General features: G+C 34.3%; 1 non-coding gene and 1 pseudogene across 1 annotated transcript; one reads left to right on the forward strand and one right to left on the reverse strand.

Moving 5' to 3' along the window:
* Nucleotides 1-871: 871 nt before the first annotated feature.
* Nucleotides 872-945, reverse strand: TRNAT-AGU (transfer RNA threonine (anticodon AGU)). The gene has a single exon. It is a non-coding gene; the product is annotated as a tRNA-Thr (tRNA).
* A 6,412-nt stretch (nt 946-7,357) lies between these two features.
* On the forward strand, nt 7,358-8,119 carry LOC147784172 (polygalacturonase pseudogene; annotated as a pseudogene).
* Nucleotides 8,120-18,583: the final 10,464 nt, after the last annotated feature.

The following is an 18,583-nucleotide window of genomic DNA, read 5'->3' on the forward strand; positions in this document are numbered from 1 at the left end:
CCTTTTATCTTTAGGTCATGCATGGATGTAAAAGTGAAATGGGAGTGCCGCTTCCTATGCAGCCCATTGGTCTTATTTTTTTCCATGAGTTAGATATTGGCACGAGTTGAAATTAATTATTCAAACTTGCTTTATAATAAGAATTTTAATTTTCGACAAGAATTCAACCGAAAAGGTAGATACACATAGATTGAGTGCTCCCCTTAGAAAGAAAATTCTTTTACTTCCAAGTTTCTGTATTTGTACCTTTGGTATACAAAATATTGTTCTCCTAAAAAACTAGAATCATTTTTCTTTTTAGTCTCTATACCCACGTCAAATATTTTTTTTTATTTTTCATTTTCTTCACTTTTTGTCTCTAATGGCCATTGAGCAACATATAATTTGTATACTGTATTTGCTGGCTTCGAAAAACTATGTATGGAAGACTAAAATAATGTGTTATCTTTCAATTAAAATAGCATTTTTTTATGTTTTGTTTCGAGAATTTCAACAATTGCCTAAGACTAAAATAATGTGTTATCTTTCACTTAAAATAGCATAATGTGTTATCTTTCACTTAAAATAGCATTTTTTTATGTTTTGTTGTATTTGCTGGCTTCGAAAAACTATGTATGGAAGACTAAAATAATGTGTTATCTTTCACTTAAAATAGCATTTTTTTATGTTTTGTTTCCAGAATTTCAACAATTGCCTTGCACAGATGGAACCTTAAGGAAAGAAGACAAGGAAATACGATGGATAATCCTCGTTTCTAGACCGAATAAAATATTCTCTATTCAATGTATCATTCTAGAGCTAAACAACTAATTGCTATTGTGGGGAGCAAGGTCTATTGGTAACATATTGGAAACATACTAAAGGGCAATAATGCTCTTGTTGAGAGTTGAACTCAAGACCTCCCACTTACTAAAGTGGTGCTCTAACCAACTGAGCTACAAGAGCTACTTGAAACTAAAAACATACTAATTCTTGAATCGCCAAAACGAATAAACACCCAAGAAACTAGGGAAGAGAACAGAAAAGACTACTACAATACACTGTACATAGAATTGTATCATAAAATACAAACCAAAGAGACATATTTATAGGAATGAGAAAAATAAGGAAAATACTAATTTGTCTTTATAATGTAAACCCAAATCAAATAAAATTGTATTACGAAATAGATATGTAATAAACTCTTGGAATTCAATCTAATATTAAAATTGTATTATTTTGTTTTATATAAAATTACTCTTTAGGCTAAACTTTTAGAATTCAGCCTAACAACATTGAATTTATTTGTGCTCTTGTTGAGAGTTGAACTCAAGACCTCTCGCTTGCGAAACAAGTGCTCTAACCAACTAAGTTACGAGTGCAACTTGAAAAAAATACGTATCGAAGACTAAAACGACAACCAAACAAATACTCGAACACTATATCTTAGGTTTTTGATTCCATGTTAACTTTACGAAAGGAAAAAAGAAAAACGACTAGGATATACATTGTATGTAAAATTGTATTATGAAATACATACCTAAGAGACCTATTTTGTTACACCCCGAATTTTGAGGCATCGAAAGATCGAGAGTGACTCAAATACACTATGCAATGCATGAAAATGAAAGAACAACTAACAGAAAAAACAGTTACAAAAAAATTTGTGCGAGTTTAAAACTTTACAAGTAATGTGATAAACTCGGAGCAAGAATCAAAATGTATATTTAAATATGCCTAGTTCATGTAACGAGTGAACAAGATTGGGGGAACATTGAAGAGTTCGTTCCCTTCCATTGGTATAGAGCCTATTGATTTTTATTTTGAATTAAAAGTAGTATAGTGGGTATTTGATTTCTCATGTATAAGATATATGTAATATTGTTTTGTAAAATTGATTGTTTTTGGCATTAGATTTACCGATTTGTTAGACAAATGTATACGGTTAGGTTCATTGTAAATTGAAAAGTGACAGCGGCGGCCATGACGACGTTCATCCATTTGCGGTACAATTTAGAGTTTTGAAAGCCTAATTTTACTACATTTGGAATTGTTCCAAAAAAAATTTTAAAAAAAATCTACCTTAAGAATTATTCTAAAAGTAAAATATGTATATTTAGAATTGTTTGAATAGGAAAAGTTCTCTATTTGGAATTGTTCCAATCAGGAAATAATCCTAATTTTATTACATATGGAATAGTTACATATCGATGTTGGGTTTTATGTCCTAAAACTCATAGTTTGTAAACAAAAACATATTCTATTTTCAATAAAGCTATTATTGTTGTTTATTCAATAAAGATTGTCATTGAATAAAGTGAACTTTACTATCATTAATCTAAATCCAATAAACTAAGAACACTCTGGCTATAGTATGATTACTTGAACTATATGTAGAGACATAAGAGTGGATCAAGTTCAAGTATATAGTCAAAATGATCTATAGTATAAGGATAAGGCTGAGTACTTTATTCTGGGGACACTATGGATGCGGCCCACTTTTGTATATGATATAAACAATGTGATCACTAAATTGTACATGTGGAGACATGTGAGTGGGGGCGTCCTATGCAAAGAGTATTGCATAAGATCGGACCATGAAGAAAACCACTCTCACTTTATAATGTCGTTTACTGTTGAGACTGATTTTCTTTTCATTCGATAACCTAGGTAACTCGGTTTTAATCCTGAGCTAACCATGAACTCCTGTTTATTCGGAATTATCCTTAGATTTGCATGGGTGAGAGTGGCTCTAGTTCGCTGACTCAATAGGCCTCCCATTTCAGGGGTAAGACTAGGTGAATGGTTGGGGACGTGGGGTGCAAGATGGAATTCACTCCTACCCACTTTTAGGGATAGAAGAGAGGTAGTTCCCTTAAGCACTGACTCTAGGTCTTGAACAAGGGGCCCCACCCTCTCATTAGCCTGAGAGGGATTCGGTTTACTGGTTGGACCACAAACCAATTGTTCATTAGAGGATCAGTGAGGCATAAGGAACAAGAAGTAACTTTAGGGGTAAAACGGTAAATTGACCCAGCTCTAGTTACGAACAACCTGTGAAGGATCGACTTACTAATCATGGTTATATCAAATGGACAAAAATATATCTATACTGAGGGGAGTGCAACTACTAGGCTATAGTGGAGTGTCCTAGTAGTTAACGAATGTTGGTTAATTAGGTTAATGAGTTTAACAGGTTAATCTTGGATCGTTGGAGCCCATGATCTATAGGTCCATTAGGTCCCTCTGCTAGCTCATATCGGACTAAACCATAGAACAGTATGACGAGTGAGTTCGAAGTGTTCGGATTCAAATTAGGGAATATGCGCTACATATATACGATATATTTAACCGCATTTTTGTTTTATTTACGAATTGAACAAAAAGAGAGAATCTGAGATATTTAAATAAGATTTAAATATCTTAATCAATTATGTGTCTGAATTGATTGGGATTGACATTTGAATTAATATTAAATATTAATTAAATAGTTTAAATGTTACTTTAATTTGAAATTAATTATTCAAATTAATTGTTAAATTAAAATGAAGAAAGTCAAAATGTTGACTTCATTTAATGGAAAAATCCATGTTAGTGGAATTTTGAGGTGTCAAAATTTGGTTTAACCAGACTTGCATGCTTGCCAAATAAACCCCACACGTTTGAGTCGAATTTTGAGTGTCAAAATTTGGTTAACTCAAACATGCATGCTTGCCACATAATCCCAAACATTTGAGTGGATTTTTGAGTGTCAAAATTTGGTGATCTCAAATTTGCATGAACATGCAAACATGACTCTTTAAATAGAGTGATCATGGTACATGGAAGATCTTCTTCTTCTAGGTGAAAAACCTTGAGAAAAAACCTCTCACAAACACTCTCTTCATATATAAAAAATCCCTCCCAAGTTTAGTCACTCACCGGATTCACAATCCCGTTCTAAGGCCGTAGGATAGTGGAGAAGACACTAGTGGTGGTTCGAAACCGGTTCGTGAGGAAAAATGAATTTGAACTACAAAAGGTTAGTATTCAAACTCATTAAGTTTTAATACTTATGAACATGCTAGTTATTTACTATAATTGATGTTCTAAAAGTGCCTAAGATCCAAATTGCTTCCGCATGTGTTATATTAACACCATCAATCAGAAAAATCTCGAATCCTAATTTTATTAGATTTGGAATTGGTTACCATAGGAAAGATCTTAAAATCTAGTTTTATTATATTTGGAATTGTTCCAAACATAAAAGATCTTGAAAATCAAGATATGTCTTCCATCTAAATTATTGGAATTTAATTCATTTTCAATTTCTAGAATCCTGAATTTAATATTCTATGTTTTAAATTGATTGATTAAATGCATCTGGTATGTCATTTAGTTTAAAATCCTATTATAGGTTAAGCATAATCATGCATTTTAATTGTTTTTTTAAATATAAATGTTATATTTGAAATTTTTTTATTAGGTTGTTTTCTTATATAAATAAGATGATTTCTTAATTAGGATGTATTTTCCATATGCATTTGAGTATAATTGTTATGCTTGGAAATTAAATTAGGATATTTATTTCTTAAATTGAATGCATGATATTTACCTAATACCATTATGGTTTGTTATAATATAATTAGAATTTGAGTAATCTATTAAATTTAATTTTAAAGGGTTTAAAATGCTAGATTTTTAAGATTATTCCCGAAGGGAATTAGTTTTCAATAGGATCCTAAAGACAGTTTAATTCATTCATTAATCTTGTAATTAATAGTTAATTAAAGAGGAATGAATTTTAAATAAAAAATTGACTACAAGGGAACTCTGTCTAAGGAAGGTTCTGACTAGGCTGAGGTATTTAAGCTGACAGAAATGGAACACCTATACCTCGGAACCGACTTGAGAGTTGAATTAGTCAAATTTTATTTAATTTCATTAAGCAAGCTCACGATGTGATTAGTTTTTTTTTTTATTGTGTATGGAGTTAAAGATTTGATTAAGTGATACACTAGTTACATAAATTTAGAAAATTTAGTTTAAGATCAATTTTACCTTAGATTGTGAAGTATGGTATACGGAACAATTTTTACTTTTAAAGCAACAAAATGACTGGTATGACTATAATAATTTCTTAAACATTTGGAAGGTGTTTCACATGTGATTTAGTTTGTCACTCTCATTGTGATGATAGTGATACAAAGACTAATATTAAGGAAATTATAAAAGATCAATCTATAAAGAATGATATTGAGAGAGAAAGCATCATTGGTAATGACCAAAATGACTTTTAATGATAATTATTTTGTTTTATATAAAATGACTCTCTAGGTTTAAAGTGTTTGAGGGTCATCTAGAATGTCTAGAATTACGAGACATGTCCCATCTTCAATAGGGCAAGTGAGAGAACATGTTGGGTATAGAGTAAGTGGGAGATTGTTGGGATTTATGCCCTAAAGCCCAGTAATTAATTTACTTTTTAACTATAATTTTTATTATTTTATTTGTAATTTAATTGTTATCCATGGTATCAAAATCCAACATTATTAATATAATCTTGAACCGTATGTGGTTGACATACAAGAGAATTGTGTTCAAGTAATAACCTAAAGAGTCTATAGTATATGAATAAAGTTAGGTGCTTTATCGTGGTAACACTATTGATATGGCTCACTTTGTAATGGTTACAAATGATTTGATCCAAATCGTTCATGTGGAGATATGTAAGTGGGAGTATACTATACAATGAGTTTGTATAAGACTGAACCAAGAAATATTTAATCTTTCTATATAAATCCGTTAATTGAGAAGATTAATATTTCACATTATGATCATATGCGACTCAAACTTAATGCTGAGTGAGTTATGAACTCCTACATGTGGGAGCTTATCCTTTAATTTACATGGGTGAGAATGACTCTTTTAGCCCATTCAATATGCCTACCATTTGAGGGACATACCATACTTTGAGACAAGCCATTTTGTTGCTTTATTATAGTCATACAAGTCATTTTATGCGTATGCCTACCATAATATGCCTATAATATGCCTACCATTTTAAGCATGTTTAGTTTGGAACAATATTATGTTTGGCAACCTCTTGAAATTTTCTTAACAAACATGTGGGTAAAGCAAAACATGCTAAAAACAACTCAGGTTGATCGGTAAGAATAATCTCTCTTCTTTGAAACACTTTATGAGGAATAAATAATGTGGTCATAGTGCAAAAGATGTCGGAAAATGCTGGAGCCACTGGGTGTCAAATTCATACTAAAAAATTTGGTTCATATCCTGTTCCTGGGACATTGCACTAATCGGTTTAACGGGTTCTTGCTTTTTTTTTTCCCCCTTTTGTACAAGTCTTATTTCTAACGATTTTAGGTTGAAAACAGTCTCTAACCAATGTAGTCATAAATAAAAATGTTTGTGGCCCCAAAGCTAGTACTTCGTTGGGTTTGGCCAATGCCCAGTTTCTTTGAGATTCAACCATTCAAAGGCTAGTGAGAGAGATATTACAACACACCCATTAATGAACAACTTACAGAAACGATAAACAACGTTTAGTTATCAATTTATGTTTGGATTAAGAGAGGGAAATGGATCCATAAATTCTTTTAGTTCCATCCCAACTTATTCCTATTTTTCAATTTGTATTAAATAAATAAAAAGTTCCAAATCTAAAACCAAATATCATTGTCTCTCACTAGTTTTTGTTACTTGTGAAATGTAGGCTTTAGGAAATGCATGGAAGGATGCATGCACGTCCAATCGTTCTAGTGCAATTTTTATTCTGAAAGGGATATTTAAAGTAAAGCAAGGAAAGTTTGAAGGACCTTGTAATAGCCCAATTGACTTTCAACTTGGAGGAACATTGCAGACACAAAAAAGTCTTCAGGGAGATTGAACGTGTTGATAGATTGACATTATCAGGTGAAGGAGTTTTTGATGGCTAAGGAAAGGCAGCTTGGAAAAGGAATGATTGCCACAAAGCATAAATTGTGCCCAAACTCCCTCTTGTAAGTAATATGCCTTTAGCTTTCCTTCTCAATCTCATGCATCTTGTTGTTTTTGAAAGGGCCTCTTACATGTCTTCTCTAATGTTCTGACATTTACGATTTGGTAAATGTTCTTCATTTTCTAGAGGATAATCTTTAAACAATCAAGTGAAGAAGTGAATTTTTTTTTGAGTTTTCAATTTTATTGGGTTCTTTTCAAATTTTTAGTTTCATTACCGACTGTCACAAAATATTATTTGATTATACAAAATGTTTAGAGTTTGAGGTTCAAATTCATCACCAATTCAACCGTTAAGAGAATAACATCACTTGATAGCAAGAACTTCCATATCAACGTCCTCAGCTGCAACAACCTCACATTCCATAATATCAATATAATGGCACCAGAAAATAGTCCAAACTCTGATGGAATACACATCGGTCCATCAAATAAGATCGCAATCACAAAGTCCAAAATTGCAACTGGAGATGATTGCATTTCTCTTGGAGATGAAAGCAAACTAATTGAAGTCACCAACGTGACGTGTAGACCAGGACATGGAATAAGCATCGGAAGTCTTGGAAGATACACTAACGAAGAACTTGTTGAAGGTGTCATCGTAAAGAACTGCACGTTAATTAACACCACTAATGGTGTTAGGATCAAAACGTGGCCAACTTCTGCTGCTAGCAGCACCGCCACCAATATGCACTTTTTGGACATTATAATGGTCAATGTTAGCAACCCTATTATAATAGACCAAGAGTATTGTCCGTGGAATCAGTGCAATCGGCAGGTATGGATCGCATTCTCGAACCTTTCATTCATTTTTTCATTATAACTTAACAAATAAACCATTTGTTGTCTCATTTTAATTTTCAGATTCCTTCAAAAATTAAGATTAGTACAGTGAGCTTCAAGAACATTAGAGGAAGTTCTGCAACTCTGCAGGCAAACAAACTTATTTGCAGCCGTCACTTACCATGTGACGATGTAAAAGTAAGCAACATTGACCTCACTTACAATGGAATAAAAGGTCCTATTTCCTCCCAATGCACGAATGTGAAACCTATCATTTCAGGAAGACCGAACCCCAAGATATGCTCCTCTCCTTATGTTGTCCAATGGATTGTTCATTGCCATAGAACTTCAAATATAATAGACAACCTTAATTAAAAAAGAAGACCGCCTCTATCCATTTGACTCTCATTCTTTTGAGTTTCTTTTGTTGTACTTTTCGAAATAAATAAGATGGTCTACTGTTTGAAGGAGACTTTGTGTCGTGAACAACCTAATGTTTTTATTACCACCACCTTATATAATAAAATTGTTCCAAGTCTTGTTTTTTTTTTTTTTTTTTTTTTTTTTCGTTCTAGTTTTGAATTGGAAATGAGACAATGTAATTGTAACAACCATTATTAAAAAAAAACTAATCCATTACTCAAGAAAAGAATCTTTAACCAACAAAAATATCTAACTCCTCTTTCAATTAGTTACCCTAAACAAATCAATTACCATTAGAAATCTTTTAGACAGAATGGATGAGTTAGATTGAATCTCCTAACTACTTCCCATATTGCACAGATCCATCATTATTGTTAAAGAAGAATTAAAATTTGAGGTGACTAATCCAACAAGTCGTGTCCTTAAATCTATCTTTTTCGTCAATGGTGTAATTTTCGTTGCAACTTTTGGATATGACTTGTTAAAATTTAGCTTTCAGATTAGAAAATTAAGTGACAAGTATTAATATGTATTTTAGGAATTTACATTTAATATCGAATTATCTACCTATTTATCCCGACCAAGTTTAGTTATAGGAAAAATGTCGATAGTCCTAGAAAAATTAAATATCAAAAGTAGCTAAATGTTCTAGGAGTTTAATGTACCAGAACTCATCAAAATTTGCCCAAATCCATGGTAAATAAGGCCAAAAAATAACAGAAATCACAAAAGAGAGAAAATAAAAACAGAATTTGGTCTTGATCGATGATGCTATGTTTCGTGTTTTCAAGTCTTAAGATATTTGTTGTTCGTGAGTTTAGCTGGGTCGAGTTAAGATATTTTTAGACCTAACGCAATTAATTGGATCATAAATTTATTCAACTCAAACAACCCTTACTACATAATTAAATCTTTTGATTTTATTGTTTAGAATAAAATCTTAAGAAAAAGAAAAAAAAGGGGAACTAAGCCATTTGGAAATGGCAAATGGTGCCCCTGCTAAGATTTGGACCACAATTTCAAATTTGGATTCAGCAACTAGCAACTGATACCCTTGACGTTCCCGTGCATCTACCATGACATACCTACATTACCAACTTATCTTGAATTGCTTATAAGAGTGAAAACTATCCACACAAACCAACACCATTTTTTGTAGCATGCTTTTTCCTTACTCACATGCCTCCTAAGATGTAATCACATACCTAAAATTTGGACCTTGGGAATCCAAATTTGGCATCTGATGGCCCCCACAATTTCTTGCATCTTCAATGATATGGTCACATTAGTTACTTGTTTTGAATTGCTCTTAGGAGTGAAAACTATCTCTAAAAATCATGTTGCCTACTTTGGTGCTTCAAGCATAAGACTCAAAAGTTAAGCGTGTTTAGTTTCGAACAATATCATGTTTGGCTACCTCTTGAAATTTTCTTAACAAACATGTGGGTAAAGACAAAATATGCTAAAAACAACTCATGTTGATCGGTAAGAATAATCTCCCTGCTTCGAAACACTTCATGAGGAGTAAATAATGTTGTCATATTGCAAAAGATGTCGGAAAATGCAGAGCCATTGGGTGTCAAATTCATACTAAAAAATTTGGTTCAAATCTTGTTCATGGAACATTACATAAATCGGTTTAAGAGGTTCTTGCTTTTTTTTTTTTTTTTTTTCCTGGAGATGTAATCCGTTTCATGCCTCCTAAGATGTACTCCGTTTCGAGAATTTTCTCGAGATGTAATTTCATTTTTGAGAGAAAGAGAGAGAGATTGGTGTGTTTGGCTCAACCCGAGAGTCTATTTATAGAGACTCTTCAAGAATTTTTGCCAATAATATATTTACATATTTAATATTACTAGGATATAATACCTTATACAAACTATATTTAAATATTATAAGATATCCTAATATATATTTAATTAATTTAAATCTCATTCAAATTTTAAATATATTTTTATTTAATGTATCATACATTAATTGATTTAATATTTAATTGTATCTCATACAATAAATATATTTTTCTTTTTTTATATATTTAATATATTAAATATTAATTTGAAACCTTCAAATTAAATATATTTTCTCAATTTATTTAATATATCTAATATATTCAATATTAGTTTGACATTTCAAATTAAATTTATTTTCTCCTTTATATTTAATATATCTAATATATTAAATACAAATTTGAACCCTTCAAATTTTCTTTTAAATAAATTGAACCTTTAGCGTTACTATGAGCTAGCAAGGAAACCCTATGGACCTACCGATTACAAGCTCCAATGATACAAAATTAATTAATTAAACTTTTTAATTAATCAATTTCCATTCATTAACGGTAGGTCACTCCACTATAAACCTAGAGTTGCACTCTTATGCACTGTAGGACAAGTTATGTCCATTGATATAATCATTACAAGCAAGTCGATCCTTCACGAGTTGTTCATAACTACAGCAGGGTCCAAAGTCCGTTTTACCCCTGTAATTACATTTTTCAACTTAAATACCACTGATTCTCTAATAAACAATTTGTTTATGATCCAATCATAAACCAAGTCCCTCTCGGACTAGTGAGAGGGTGGGGCCCCATTGTTCAAGTCTCGAAATAAGTACTTAAGAGAACAACTCATCTAGTTTCCTCGCATGGGAAGGAGTGAATTTCATCTCATGATATTATGTTCCAAACTCCCTATTTGGTCAAGTCCCTAAAATGGTAGGCATATTGAATCGGCCTAAAGGGCAATTCTCACCCATGTAAATTAAAGGACAAGCCCTCACAGGCAGGAGTTCATAACTCACTCAGGATTAAGATCGACTCGCATATAATCATCGTGTGAAATATTAATCTTCTCAATTAACGGATTTATAAAGAGAGATTAATCATTTCTTGGTTCAGTCTTATACAAACTCATTGTATAGGTTACCCCCACTTACATGTCTCCACATGAACGATTTGAATCAAATCATTTGTAACCATTACAAAGTGGGTCGTATCAATAGTGTTACCAAGATAAGGCATCCAACTTTATCCATATACTATAGATTTTTTAGGTTATTACTTGAACACGATCCTCTTGTATGTCAACCAAATACGGTTCAAGATTACATTAATAACCTTGGATTTTCATACCATGGATAACAATTAAATTATAAATAAAATAATAAAAATTATTGTTAAAAACCTAAATAATTAATTACGAGGCTTTAAGGCATAAATCCCAACAAATATGACATGTATTAAGTGACAACTATATGTACGTAGTTTAGAAAAACGCCTCAAGTCGACAATTCCTCTCTGACTTCTAAGCTCCCGAGAACCCTATCGCCACGATCGGTAGCTTCACAGACCTGAAAAAGAAATGTAAATAAGAATGAGTATAAATATATTTAGTAAGTAACATACTTATAGGCTCTTATCGCATCCATGTCATAGTAGGGAACCACCAACTTACTCTATAGGCTCTAGAGTTTCAACAATCTTGGTACACACACCTGGGCAGAAGATTTAACCTTCCTAGCGGTATCCGACGTCTAAGGATGAGGCGCTACGACATATAACTTTGTACCAGGTGAGGAACATGGTGAGTGCCAGCCTGCTCGTCGTCCATGGAGGAGTGAACTCGCGAACCCGTCGCACAGGCCATGAGATCGCCCAAGGTTGGGGCGTGCTACTTTCCGATACAAGCCAGCTCGACAAGTTATTGATCGTGTTAATATAAAACATGCGGAAGCAAATGTTTGGGAGAGTTTTTCTCAAGGTTTTTCGAAGGGAGAAGTTCCATGTACCTTGATCACTCTGTTTATAGAGTTATGTTTGCATGTTCATGTAAATTTGAGATCGCCAAATTTGACACTCAATATTCCACTCAAATGTTTGGGATTATGTGGCAAGCATGCAAGTTTGAGCTCACCAAATTTTGACACTAAAAATAACACTAAAATTTGTGGGGTTTATTTGGCAAGCATGCAAGTTTGGTTAAACCAAATTTTGACACCTCAAAATTCCATTTACTCAAACATGGATTTTTCCATTAGCGGAGACAACATTTTGACTTTCTTCATTTTAATTCGATAACTAATTTGAAATTACTATATTAAAGGATTAATTAAATTATTTAATTAATATTTATTATTAATTCAAATGCCAATCCCAATCCCAATGAATTCGGACACATATTTCATTAAAATATTTCAATCTTATTTAAATATCTTAGATTCTCGTAAATAAAACAAAAATGCGGTTAAATATATCGTATATATGTAGCGTATATTCCCTAATTTGAATTCGAACACTTCGAACCCACTCGTCACCTGTTCTATGGTTTAGTCCGATATGAGCTAGCAGAGGGACCTAATGGACCTATAAATCATGGACTCCAACGATCCAAGATTAACTGGTTAATTTCATTAACCTTGTTAACCAACACTCGTTAACTACTAGGACACTCCACTATAGCCTAGTAGTTGCACTCCCCTCACTATATATATATTTCTGTCCATTTGATATAACCATGATTAGTAAGTCGATCCTTCACAGGTTCTTGGTAACTAGAGCTGGGTCAATTAACCGTTTTACCCCTGAAGTTACTTCTTGTTCCTTATGTCCCATTGATCCTCTAATGAAAAATTGGTTTATGATCCAACCATCGAATCCCTCTCAGGCCAATGAGAGGGTGGGGCCCCTTGTTTAAGACCTGGAGTTAGTACTTAAGGGAACTACCTCTCTTCTATCCCCAAAAGTGGGTAGGAGCGAATTCCATCTTGCACCCCATGTCCCCAGCCTATTGAGTTGGCAAACTCGAGCCACTCTCACCCATGCCAATCTAAGGATAATTTCGAATAAACAGGAGTTCAAGGTTAGCTCAGAATTAAGATCGAGTTACCTAGGTCATTGAATGAAAAGAAAATCAGTCTCAACAGTAAACGACATTATAAAGTGAGAGTGATTTTCTTCATGGTCCGATCTTATGCAATACTTATTGCATAGGACGCCCCCACTCACATGTCTTCGCATGTACAATTTAGTGATCACATTGTTTATGTCATATACAAAACTGGACCGCATCCATAATGTCCCCAAGATAAGGTACTCAGCCTTATCCCTGTACTATAGATTATTTTGACTATATACTTGAACTTGATCCACTCTTATGTCTCTACATATAGTTCAAGTACTCATACTATAGCCAGAGTATTCTTAGTTTATTGGATTTAGATTAACGATCGTAAAATACACTTTATTCAATAACAATCTTTACTGAATAAACATCAATGATAACTTTATTGAAAATAGAATATGTTTTTATTTACAAAATATGAGTTTTAGGACATAAAACCCAACAACCTGCATGATCAACATAGGATGGACCCACCATGCAGAATAGTCAATCTACCACTGAGTATCACAATCCTAACCAATGTAACACCTCGCTTGATGGTATTGTACAAGAGTGGAAAGGTGAGTGGAAACTACTTGAATGCCATACCAGCTAATATCAGTTTATAAATCTTTCTTCTACATCCCGAGGTACTAAGGTGGCCTTCTAGGTCTCAAGGGTGGTTAGGCGGTCTTGGTAGGGACTCAAGTCTCCACTCTCATAATTCCTGACTCCTTGAGTCTTTCATGGTTCGGGGTTGTAGGTTCTCACCGTCTAATCATCCCTCATGATTCCACTTAACAACAACCATGTTTATGCACTATGCGTATAAATTTAATATTTTGTGTCATGTGCTACTACCATGGAACCCTTCACAATCTTTCACGAACTTTTTCCAAACTTTGGTGCATAACATGTGCTATCCAACTAATCAATAGAGTTTATATTCTTCTTGAGACCAGAAATACATCTAAACTTCTTTAATGTCTTGATTTCTTATTGTAGTTTGTATGCTGTCGCAACCCCATATTTTACTACGGACCGTGACTTACAACAACGCACAAATGAACAAAGTGATTTAAATATGAAATAAAGAAAATCCTTAAATTCCAATAAAGTTTTTGGACGACAAACAACAAAACACATGACAGTTAGAAAATAAATTTTGAAAGTATCCAAACACAAAATAAAGACTAGATTGACGCCTTGGGACAACCCGTTCCTCTGTGACAATCCCCGTCTCCATCACGCCCGCCCTTGATCGACGCCTCGTGCTCCTGAAAAAGGAAAATATAGCAAGGATGAGTATAAAAATTATACTCAGTAAGACACCTACTTGTAGGCTCTCTTTGAATCTTAATTGAACAGGGTCGGCCGGTCCGGTTCGGCTCGGCTCGGCTCGCGTTTGCGGTTTGGCTCGGCTTTGCAAGTGACATGTGTTGTCGCCTCGCTGGAGCTGCGTTGCTTCAGCCGATGGTCCACGCGTGTCCGGCGCCTGTCACGCCACCGTTCGCCACTCGCCGACCGACCTCTGTTTTTTTTTTCTTTTTCTTCTCTGTCCTCTGAAATCCGTAACACAGTCCCCTTTTCCGATTTTCATATCTTTCAATCTGTAGATCGGATCAATATGATTTCTTAGGCAAAATTCTAGATCATGTTACAGGGTACATCCTAGTATTTTTTTGTAATTTTTTCTTGACTACCGGATGAGTTAAGAGCGTCGAAAGTTCACTCACCGTTCTCAGACGATTCTCGGATCTCCGCCTTCGGGTTGAGGTCTTGGCCAAACTTCTTCACTGATCGTGCATAGAGTTGTTCCTAGGTGAATATTTCAGCATTTTAGGACTCGATTCACATAGGAAAAGCTCAGATCTGAGAAATGTCGTTCATAACCTTACCTCGCGAAATGTTCTTGGGTCTTGACGGAGCGTCGGCCTCACTAACCTCTCAATCCTTGTACAAGTCTCTTCCGAAGGTGGATTCCGACGGTGGTCCGTTAAACTTCACGGCTGACTCCTCTCAAATTTCTCTCTAACTCTTTTTTTCTTTTACAGGGGGTGTGACGGGGTTCTCCTTGGACCCCTATTAGGGCTGGAGGGGAAAAATGACATTTTTGCCCCTCAGTTGACTTAGCCCCCCCCCCCCCCCCCCCCTTTTTTTTCTTTGTGTTACAAACTCTCCCCTCCTTAGAAACTTTCGTCCCCGAAAGTAGCTATCTCTTGGAAGAGTTCGGGATAAGCTTTCCTCACAACCTCTTCTCGTTCCCAAGTTGCCTCTTCCTCACGACAGTTACCCCATGAGACCTTTACCAAGGGAATATCTTTGTTGCGCAACCGCCTAGTGTCTCAAGCAAAAATTCTGCTAGGCTCTCCTCGTAAAACAGATCTTCCTTTAGGGGAAGCATCTCATGCTCGATTACATGAGTATGGTCTGGAGTGTACTTTTGCAGCATGGATACGTGAAACACATTGTGCACGACGGCAAGGTTCGGTGGCAGGGCAATTCTGTAACTAGCTTGCAGCCTTTTTTTCTTTTGTACAAAAGATCATAGTCGATTGTACCTTTGACATATCTCAAGATCCGTCGAGCTGCATCCAAATGAGGCTTCTTTGGACTTTGCATGTACCGACTCATAACCCCAACTGCAGAAGAAATATCAGGCCGAGTTAAAGTTAGATGCACTCTACATAGAACACCATTTTAACTGTTGTTTATCTTATAAATAGAACACCATCACCATTGTTATCCAACAAGACACCATTTGAAGCACAATACAAAGAACCACATACATTTCACCATCTTAAAGTTTTTGGCTGTAAGTGTTATGCAACTGTAGTACACACCCTAAGCAAAAATTTGAACCTCGGGCAATTCCTTGTGTTTTTGTAGGATATCCTTGTGGTCACAAAGGTTACAAGTTGTGTGACATGCAATCTAAGATTTTTTTTTATCAGTCGTGATGTTCAATTTTGTGACGATGATTTTCCTTTTTCATCAGCTTCACAAACTTTGACGTTAGCTCCTTCAACTCCCATTTTACCACTTCATGATTCATCCTACTCAAACATCCATTCTAGTCCTCCCCCACCTTCTATTCCTTCACCTACTACCTTGTTGTCTCCTCCGCCTTCTATTCCTTCTCCAGATACACCCACTAATTCTAATCTTATCCCACCTGATACATCAGTTCCACTCTGACGTTCTACTCGTACAAAACAGCCTCCAGCTTGTTATAATGATAATGAGATGTCTTCTGGAGCCAATCATTTAACCTCTAGCTCAAGTCTGAACACTGGCACCAGGTATCCCTTTCATGATTACTTTTCATTCTCTCGTTTTTCTCCTACTCAACGTGGTTTTCTAGCTCTTATTACAGCCCAGACAGAACCTAAAACCTATGATGAGGCAGTTGGCGACCCATTATGGCAGCAGGCTATGAATGATGAAATTGAAGCCTTGGAACGTAATCATACTCGGTCTCAAAGAAATTCAACATCTCAAGACTAGTTTACTCGAGAAATTCCTTATCAAAGATTTAGGGAATTTGAAATATTTTCTAGGCATTGAATTTTCTAGGTCTAGAAAAGAAATTTTTATCTCCCAAATGAAGTATGCTCTAGACATTTTTCAAGACACAGGTCTAACAGGAGCACGTCCAGAAAGATTTCCTATGGACCAAAATCTGAAACTTTCTTTAACAAAAGGGGAGAAGTTGAATGATCCAAGTAAATACAAACGGTTGATTGGCAGATTAACATATTTATCAGTTGCTAGGCCTGACATAGTGTATTCAGTTCGTATGCTTAGTCAATTTATGCATGAACCAAGAAAACCACATTGGGAGGTAGCTCTTCGAGTTCTGAGATACATCAAAGGTACTCCTAGTCAAGAACTTGTACTACCATCTGAAAACAACTTAAGATTACAAGCATATTGTGATTCAGACTGGGGCGGTTGTCGAACTTCCAGATGATCAATTTTTTGGTTCTGCATTTTCCTTGGAAATTCAATTATTCATTGGAAGTCTAAAAAACAAATCAATGTGTCCAGATCATCAGCAGAAGCTAAGTATCATCAAACCATGTTATTCATGAAAGTACGAAACACATAGAAATAGATTGTCATATAGTTCGAGAAAAATTACAAGCTGTAATCATCAAACCATGTTATGTTTCGACTAAAATGCAATTAGTAGATATTTTCACTAAAACATTGGGAAGACGTTAGTTCGAATTTTTGAAAGACAAGTTCGGTGTGATTGACAGACACTCTCCAACTTGAGGGGGAGTATTAAGATATAATATTAGGAGAATATATTATAATAATTATTGTTGGAATATATCTTATACATTCTTAATTAATATTTTTTTTACTTTATGATTTGATTAGTAGTATATTTTATTTGACTCTCAAGATTTAGTTAGTTAATATTTTCCCTTAATTTTAGGTATTCGTCGGTAGCTTGTATCCTATTTAAACATTGTGAATATTAATAAAGATTGCACTTTCGATCCCAATTCTATTTCTCATTCTTAACATAACTCCAAGTCAGAAATAGAACGGGCCTAAGTACTTACAAAAGAAACAAGAACAAGAAAAGAAAGAGTGTGGTGTCCTAGCATATCAAGGACACGATAAAGAGCCTACAAGTAGGCTACTTGCTGAGTCTTGTACTCCTTCCTTATTTTGCATTTTTTTTTTCAGGTAATAAGGAGCTAGTCGAGGTTGGGAGCGGACTCCGAAGCAGGTGTCATAGACAAGCCTCACACGTCATCTTCAGCCCATTTGTTTTGAAATATTTTGTGTTCGTTCCTTATTCGGTGTTTTAACTATTATGTTGTGTTTTAATTACTCATGTATGAACACTGTTTTGTTTTACGTAATGTTATGTTTTAAATACTGTTTGTTTTATTTCGTGAAAGTTTACTCACCTTTTTGGAGTATCGAGTCAGACCGGTCCTTACATATGATGACCAGATAAAAGCCTCGTTGGGCTAGGTCATGAAACACTATGAAAATTAGTCTAGGTGAAGGACCCGAACGACCATAACATAAAATTAATTTTCATATTATAGTTTTATTTTTTTAATTAAAAATTTTAGAGAGAAATAACAGTTTGAATCATATATTTTTTTATTTAAAAAATAACAGTTATCAATCACGGTTCTATTTTTATTATAAACTATTTAACGACGGTAAAAAAAATAAAAAAAATAAAAGAATTAATTAATAATAACTAATCCCTTCCCTCTCCCAATAACTACCACTCTAAAATACTCAACTAACTTCTTCTCACAAAACCATATGTTACAAAAAAGAAAAGAAAGAATTAGAAATACAAACAAATGGGTTAGTTTATTTATTTTTGGGTTATTACCATCAACTGTTATCTTCCATTACACTCTTTTTCAACTATAAAGAGTGAAACAAATCATGCACAAACAAATGTGTTCATACCCATCTCTTTTTCTCTCCCATTTCAACCACATGAGTTTATTTTCAACACTTGCACTTTCTCTCTT

This window comes from Cucurbita pepo, unplaced genomic scaffold (genome assembly GCF_057944985.1).
Source record: "Cucurbita pepo subsp. pepo isolate OVF unplaced genomic scaffold, ASM5794498v1 scafford_40, whole genome shotgun sequence".
NCBI lineage: Eukaryota > Viridiplantae > Streptophyta > Magnoliopsida > Cucurbitales > Cucurbitaceae > Cucurbita > Cucurbita pepo.